Consider the following 9,136-nt stretch of genomic DNA (forward strand, 5'->3'; position numbering starts at 1 on the left):
AGAGCCCCCAAAAAGTGACTTTTTTATAAATAAAAAGGTCCGAGATGTGGGATGTGGACTCAGACATACTGTATTTGTTCTGGACGATGGAACAGTGTATACATGTGGATGTAATGATCTAGGACAGCTAGGTCATGAAAAATCCAGAAAGAAACCAGAGCAAGTTGTTGCCCTGGATGCCCAAAATATCGTAGCTGTTTCATGTGGAGAAGCTGATACATTAGCACTAAATGACAAGGGCCAGGTGTTTGCGTGGGTTTTCGATTCTGATGGACAGCTTGGCCTGCTAGGATCAGAGGAATGTATCAGAGTACCCAGAAATATTAAAAGTTTATCAGATATCCAGGTAGTACAGGTTGCTAGCGGTTACTATCATTCACTTGCACTTTCTAAAGCAAGTGAAGTCTTCAGTTGGGGATAAAATAAATATGGCCAGTTGGGTTTAGGCATTGACTGTAAAAAGCAAGCTTTGCCACAGCTGATTAAGTCTTTGCTTGGAATCCCTTTCATGCAAGTTGCAGCAGGAGGAGCCCATAGTTTTGTACTCACCCTTTCTGGAGCTATTTTTGAATGGGGATGCAGCAAATTTGGTCAACTAGGTCTTAATGATGAAAATGATAGGTATGTTCCTAATTTACTAAAGTCACTAAGAACTCAGAAAATAGTTTATGTTTGTTGTGGAGAAGATCATACTGCTGCACTAACCAAGGAAGGTGGAGTGTTTACTTTTGGAGCTGGAGGGTATGGTCAATTGGGTCATAACTCTACCAGTCATGAAATAAACCCAAGGAAAGTTTTTGAACTTATGGGAAGCATTGTCACTCAGATTGCTTGTGGAAGGCAGCACACTTCTGCTTTTGTTCCTTCATCAGGACGAATTTATTCTTTTGGACTTGGTGGTAGTGGGCAGCTAGGAACTGGTTCAACAAGCAACAGGAAAAGTCCTTTCACTGTGAAAGGAAATTGGTTCCCTTATAATGTGCAGTGTCCACCAGATACTGATTCTGAAGAATATTTCTGTGTAAAAAGAATTTTCTCAGGGGGCGATCAAAGCTTTTCACATTACTCTAATCGCCAGAACTGTGGGCCACCAGATGACTTTAGATGTCCTGATCCTTCAAAACAGATCTGGACTGTGAATGAAGCTCTTATTCAAAAATGGCTGAGCTACCCCTCTGGAAGGTTGCCTGTGGAGATAGCCAATGAAATTGATAACATTTTCTTCCTCTGGTTGTCTAAATGGAAGTTTTCTAGCTGTTAGGGTGTATTATTTTTTTCTCTCCCTTTTTTTTTTTTTTTGTTTCTCTTTTATAGCAATGATGATCACTATAGAACAGGTACCAAATTTTCAGGGGTTGATATGAATGCTGCTAGGCTTTTATTCCACAAACTTATACAACCTGATCATCCTCAGATATCTCAGCAGGTGGCAGCTAGTTTGGAGAAGAATCTTATTCCTAAACTGACTAGCTCCTTACCTGATGTTGAAGCATTGAGGTTTTATCTTACTCTACCAGAATGCCCCTGATGAGTGATTCCAACAATTTCACAACAATAGCAATTCCCTTTGGTATAGCTCTTGTGAACCTAGAAAAGGCACCACTGAAAGTACTTGAAAACTGGTGGTCAGTACTTGAACCTCCGCTATTCCTCAAGATCATAGAACTTTTTAAGGAAGTCGTGGTACATCTTTTGAAACTCTACAAGATCGGCATCCTCCCTTCTGAAAGAAGAATTTTCAACAGTTTTCTTCATACTGCATTAAAGGTTTTAGAAATATTGCATAGGGTAAATGAGAAATTGGGACAGATTATACAGTATGATAAATTTTACATACATGAAGTACAAGAATTAATAGACATAAGGGATGATTATATCAACTGGGTCCAACAGCAGGCCTATGGAATGTTGGTAGATATCCCTGTTACAATCTGCACATACCCATTTGTATTTGATGCCCAAGCAAAAACTACTCTGTTACAAACAGATGCAGTGTTACAGATGCAGATGGCTATTGACCAGGCCCACAGACAGAATGTCTCCTCTCTTTTTCTCCCAGTGATTGAATCTGTGAATCCCTGCTTAATTCTGGTCATGCATAGAGAAAATATTGTAGGATGGAAGTCCTTGGGAAAACAAAGAATATAGACTACAAAAAGCCACTCAAGGTTATATTTGTTGGAGAAGATGCTGTTGATGCAGGAGGAGTATGCAAAGAATTTTTCTTGCTCATCATGAGAAAATTGTTGGATCCTAAGTATGTCATGTTTAGGTATTACAAAGATTCCAGGCTCATTTGGTTTTCTGATAAGACATTTGAAGACAGTGATTTGTTCCACTTGATTGGTGTTATCTGTGGATTAGCAATTTATAATTTTACTATTGTGGACCTCCATTTTCCTTTGGCTTTGTATAAGAAACTGCTAAAAAAGAAGCCATCCTTGGATGATTTGAAGGAACTAGTACCTGATGTTGGAAGAAGCATGCAGCAGTTACTGGATTACCCAGAAGATGTTATGTTGAGGAAACATTTTGTCTTAATTTTACGATCACAGTTGAAAACTTTGGTGCAACAGAAGTGAAAGAGCTGGTTCTAAATGGTGCAGACACAGCTGTTAACAAACAAAATCGGCAGGAGTTTGTTGATGCTTATGTGGATTACATATTCAATAAATCAGTGGCTTCCTTGTTTGATGCTTTTCATGCGGGCTTTCATAAGGTCTGTGGAGGAAAAGTTCTTCAACTCTTCCAGCCAAATGAACTACAAGCAATGGTTATTGGAAATACAAATTATGATTGGAAGGAACTGGAAAAGAATACAGAATACAAAGGGCAGAACATCCAATGAAAAAATTTTTTGGGAAGTATTTCATGAATTACCACTGGAAAAGAAAAAACAATTTCTGTTATTTTTGACAGGTAATGATCGCATTCCTTTTCTTGGTATGAAGAGTCTAAAACTAGTCATCCAGTCAACAGGAGGTGGCGAGGAATATCTCCCAGTTTCTGATACCTGTTTTAATCTTCTGGATCTTCCAAAGTACAAAGATAAAGAAACTCTACGCTCTAAACTGATTCAAGCAATCGATCATAATGAACGCTTCAGTTTAATATAACTTTGGAAATACTAACTAATCAGTTTATTGCAAAAGCATTAAACTAATTATTTGTGTTTTTCTTGTGGTGATGAATTCAGCAAGGTGACAGAGGTACTGTTATAATTCTTACTTGCAAAATGTTCAATGCTCTGAGTATTCATGAAAGCCAAAAAATATTAAAGGAAAATGAACAAACTGTGTTAATAATAAGCTTATTGTACAGAACCATGGATTTTTTTTCCATCTTCCAATAAACATACAAGCATTGTGAATACAAAAAAAAAGGCAACCTATGAAATGGGGAGAAAATATTTCCAAACCATAATCAGTAAGTTGTTAATATCTAAAATATACAAGGAACTCATGCAATTCAATAGATAACTAGATAACCTAACTGAAATCTGGTCAAAAGACCTGAACATTTTTCCAAGATAAAAACACATACATGAAAACGTGTTCAACACCACTAATCACCAGGGCAATGAAATCAAAACTATAGTGAGAAATAACTTTATACTTGCTAGAATGTCTAGTACCAAAACAAAACCAAAAAACAAAACCAAAAAACAACCCCCAAGAGATACCAAATGCTGCTGAGAATGTGGAGGAAAGGAACCCTAATTCATTGTTGGTGGGAATGTAAACTGTTACAGTTACCACTGAAAACCGTACGGAGGCTTCTCAAGAAAATAAAAACAGAACTACCATAGGATCCGTGAGTCCCACTTCTGGTATATGTACCCAAAGAAAATTCAATTATCTCAAAAGATATCTATTCTCCTATGTTCACAGCAGTATTCACAACAGCAGTATTCACAACAGCCAAGGTACAGGAAAAAGCCTGTTTTCATTAATAGATGAATGGATAAAATAAATATATATATATGCATTTCCTTACTTCAAAGGCTAATATTCCATATATATATGAAGTAAGAAAATCCTACCATTTGCAAGAACATGAATAGACTCGAAGTCATTATGCTAAATAAAGCAAGTGAGAGAAAGACAAATACTGCGTGATACCATGTATATATGGAACCTACAAAAGTTTTTTTTTTTAATTGAGCTCATATAAAAAGAGCAGAATGGTGGTTGAAGGGGCTGGAGAGTGGGGAAAATGTGTAGAGGTTTGAGAGAAGGACATAAGCTTTTAGTTATAACATGAATGCGTTTTGAAGATCTAATGTGTAACATGGTGACTATAGTTGATAATTCTGTGTTGTATAATTGAAATTTGCTAAGAAACTAAAACAACTGCTCTCACTAAATAAATAAGTAAATATGTGGGGGGGGCAGAATGCATTAATTAGATTGTGAGAATCCTTTCAAAATGTATACATATATCAACCTGTCACACTGCACATTTTATTTTTTTAGAGTTTTGTTTGAATTCTAGTTAGTTAACATGCAGTGCAATATTGATTTCAGGAGTAGAATACAGTGATTTATCACTTACATAAAACACCCAGTCCTCATCACAACAAGTGCTCTCTTTAACACCCACCATCCATCTAGCTCATCCTCTATGCAACTCCCTCCATCACCACTGTGTTTGCTTTCTATAGTTAAGAGTCTCTTATGTTTTGAGGCACACCTGGGTGGCTCAGTTGGTTAAGCACCTGCCTTTAGCTCCAGTCATGATCTCAGGGTCCCGGGATGGAGCCCCACATTGGGCTCCCTGCCCAGTGGGGAGCCTGCTTCTCCTTGTCCCCTTGCCTCCTCCCCCCTTGCTCATGCTCTGTCTCTCTCTCTCAAAGAAATAAATAAAATCTTTAAAAAAAATAGAGTCTCTTATGGTTTGGTTCCCTCTCTTCTTTCCCCTCCCATATGTTCATCTGTTTTGTTTCCTAAATTCCACATATGAGTGAAATCATATGGTATGTCTTTTTCTGACTGACTTATTTTGCTTAGCATAATACACTCTAGTTCCAACCACATCTGTGCAAATGGTAAGATTTTATTCTATTTGATGGCTGAGTAATATTCCATTATACATATATACTACATCTTCTCTAACCATTCATTAGGCAATGGACATTTGGGTTCTTTCCATAGTTTGACTATTGTTGATAAAGCTTCTTTAAACATCAGGAGAACTATACCTCTTTGAATCTTTAGTTTTGTATCCTTGGGTAAATAACAAGTAGTACAATTGCTAGATCATAGGGTAGCTCTATTTTTAACTTACTGAAGAAACTCCATACTGTTTTCCAGAGTAGCTGCACCCGTTTTCATTCCCACCAAAAGTGCAAGGGGTTTCCCCATTCTCCACATCCTTGCCAACACCTGTTATATTGTCCATTGTTAGTTTTAGCCATTCTGGAAGGCATGAGGTGGTATCTCAGTATGGTTTTGATTCACAATTCCCTGATGGAGAATGATCTTGAATATCTTTTCATGTGTCTGTTAGTCATCCAGATGTCTTCTTTGTAAAGGTGTCTATTCATATCTTCCTCCCATTTCTTAGCTGGATTATTTGTTTTCTGGGTGTTGAGTTTGTTAAGTTCCTTATTGATTTTAGATATTACCCTTGTATCAGATATGCCATTTGCAAATATCTTCTCCCATTCCATAGGCTGCCTTTTAGTTTCATTGTTTCCTTCACTGTGCACAAGCTTTTTATCTTGATGAAGTCCCAATAGTTCATTTTTGGTTTTGTTTACCTTGCCTCTGGTGCCAAGGTCAAAGAGGTTCCTGCCTATGTTCTCCTCCAGGAGTTTGATGGTTTCCTATTTCACATTTCAGTCCTTCAACCATTTTGAATTAACTTTTATGTATGGTGTAAGAAAGTGCTCCAGTTTCATTCTTCTGCATGTTGTTATCCAGTTTTTCCAAACCATTTGTTGAATATCCATTGGATATTCTTTCTGGCATTATTTAAGATTAGTTCACCATGTAGTTGTGGATCCATTTCCAGGTTATCTCTTCTGTTCTATTGATCTACATATCTGGTTTTGTGCCAGTAGTATATGGTCTTGATGACTACAGCTCTGTAATATAGCTTGATATCTAGAATCACGATGCCTTCAGCTTTGCTTTTCCTTGTTCAGGAGTGCTTTGGCTACTCAAGGTCTTTTGTGGTTTCATATGAATTTTAGGATTATTTGTTCTAGTTCTATGAAAAACACATGTGGTATTTTGATAGGGACTGTGTTAAATGTGTAGATTTCTTTTGGCAGCATAGACATTTTAACAACATTGGTTCCAATCCATGAGCATGGAATGTTTTTCCAATTATTTTTTTCTTCTTCAATTTCATTCATAAGTGTTCTGTAGTTTTCTGTGTACAGTCTCTAGTTTTCTGTATACAGTCTGTAGTTTTCTGAATACAGACCTTTTACCTCTTTGTTTAGGTTTATTTCTAAGTATCTATTTTTTATGCAATTGCAAATGGTATCAATTCCTTAATTTCTTTTTCTGCTGCTTTATTGGTGTATAGAAATACAACAGATTTCTGTATATTGATTTTATGTCCTGTGACTTTGCTGAATTCATGTATTAGTTATGGCAATTTTTTTTGGTGGAGTCTTTCAAGTTTTCTTTTTTTTAAAGATTTTATGTATTTATTTGACAGACAGAGATCACAAGTAGACAGAGAAGCAGGCAGAGAGAGAGGAGGAAGCAAGCACCCTGCTGAGCAGAGAGCCTGATGTGGGGCTCGATCCCAGGACTCTGGGATCGTGACATGAGCCAAAGGCAGAGGCTTTAACCCACTGAGCCACCCAGGCACCCCTCTTTCAGGTTTTCTACATAGGGTATCATGTCATCTGCAAATAGTGAAAGCCTTATTTCTTCCTTGACAATTTGGATGCATTTTATTTCTTTTTGTTGTCTTATTGCTGAGGCTAAGACTGCCAGTACTATGTTAAATAGTAATGGTGAGAGTGGATATCCATCTTGTTCCTGACCATAGGGGGAAAGCTCTCAGTTTTTCCCAGTTCAGGATGATATTAGCTGAGGGTCCTTCTTATATGACTTTTATGATATTGTGGTATGATCCATCTATCTCTACTTCATTGAGGGCTTTTATCAAGAACAGATGCTGTATTTTGTCAAGTGTTTTTTTTTTCTGCCTCCATTTAGAGAATCATGTGGTTCTTATCCTTTTATTAATGTGGTGTATTATATTGATTTGTGAATATTGAACCATTCCTGCAACACAGGAATAAACCCACTTGATTATGGTGAACACTTCTTTTAATGTATTATTCAATTTGATTTGCTAGTCATGTTCATCAGAGACACTGGCCTGTAGTTCTCCTTTTTAGTGGGGTGTTTGGCTTTCACATTGTACATTTTAAAGCTAAAAAATTTTTAAAAAAGAGAAAAATGTAGTCATCCCTATTGTCTGTTTAGTGGTCCCTACCCTTAACCTTTATTTCTTTTTAAAAGCAGATCTTCAGGCACCTGGGTGGCTCAGTCTTGAGCATCTGCCTTCAGCTCAGGTCATGATCCCAGGATCCTGGGATCAAGTCCCACAACAGGCTCTGCACTCTGCGGGAAGCCCACTTCTCCTTCTCCCAATCCCCCTGCTTGTGTTCCCTCTCTCACTGTGTCTCTGTCAAATAAATATATAAAATCTTAAAAAAAACCCTCAGCTAATGAATTAAAAAAAACATATTCTCAAATAATGAAAAACTAATTATTTTAATAGATTTATTTAAAGACCCAAAGAAAATGTATTTAAAAATACAATTACCCCAATTTAAATTCCTATGGATAGGTCAGACAGTAGCCTGGATACATCAGAGGTGACAACTAGGAAAATAGAAGAAATAATTGAGAATATAAGGAGAAAGACCAAAAAACAACCATGGAAACATGAAAAAGAGGTTAAGAGATATGAAGTTTAGATTAAGTCTAAATATCTTTTGAGACACCAAATCATAGATTCAAAAAGCCAAATGAAATTTATTATATTGTTAGACAGGATATAGTACATCATAAGTTTTTGTTGTACTGTTCAATGATTTATTAGTTGCACATAACAGCCAGTGCTCATCCCAACACATGCCCGCTTTAATACCCATCACCCAGTTACTCCCTCGTTTGTTTCCCAGAGTCCAGAGTCTCTCATGGTTTGTCTCCCTCTCTGATTTCATCCCATTCCATTTTCCCTCCCTTCCCTGTGGTCCTCAACTCTATTCTTTATCTTCCACATATGAGTGAAAGCATATGGTAATTGTCTTTCTCTGAATGACTGATTTCACTTAGCACAATCCCCTCCAGTTCCATGTCAATGCAATAGTGGGTATTCATCTTTTCTGATGGCTGAGTAATATTCCATTGTATATATAAACCACATCTTTATCCATTCATCTGTTGAAGGGCATCATGGTTCTTTCCACTGTTTGGCTCTTATGGACATTGCAGTTATGAACATTGGGGTGCTGTGCCCCTTCTTTTTACTACATCCTTATCTTTGGGGTAAAGACCTGGTGGTACAATTGGTGGGTCACAGGGTAGCTCTACTTTGAACATCTTGAGAAACATCCACACTGTTTTCCAGAGTAGCTGTACCAGCTTGCATTTCCACCAACAGCACAAGAGGACTCCCCTTTCTCCATAAACTCACCAACACTTGTTTCCTATCTTGTAAATTCTGGTCATTCTAACCGGTGTAAGGTGGCATCTCATTGTGGTTTTGATTTGAATTTCCCTGATGCCTAGTGAAGTTGAATATTTTTTCATGTGTCTGTTAGCCATTTGGATGTCTTCTTTGCAGAAGTGTCTGTTCATGTCTTCTGCTCATTTCTTGACTGGATTGTTTGGTTTTTGGGTGTTGAATTTGAGAAGTTCTTTATAGATCTAGGATATCAGCCCTTAATCCAAAATATCATTTGCAGAGATCTACTCCCATTCTGTGGATTGCCTCTTAGTTTTTTTTTCCCAATTTATTTATTTTCAGAAAAACAGTATTCATTATTTTTTCACCACACCCAGTGCTCCATGCAAGCTGTGCCCTCTATAATACCCACCACCTGGTACCCCAACCCCCAACCTCCCACCCCCCCGCCACTTCAAACCCCTCAGACTGT

The 9,136-nt window shown here is 37.4% G+C and overlaps 1 pseudogene; it reads left to right on the top strand.

Moving 5' to 3' along the window:
* The first annotated feature begins 588 nt into the window (after window positions 1–588).
* LOC122892040 lies at window positions 589–3,116 on the top strand (annotated as a pseudogene).
* Window positions 3,117–9,136: the final 6,020 nt, after the last annotated feature.

The sequence above is a fragment of the Neovison vison genome, chromosome 12 (assembly GCF_020171115.1).
Source record: "Neovison vison isolate M4711 chromosome 12, ASM_NN_V1, whole genome shotgun sequence".
Lineage (NCBI taxonomy): Eukaryota > Metazoa > Chordata > Mammalia > Carnivora > Mustelidae > Neogale > Neogale vison.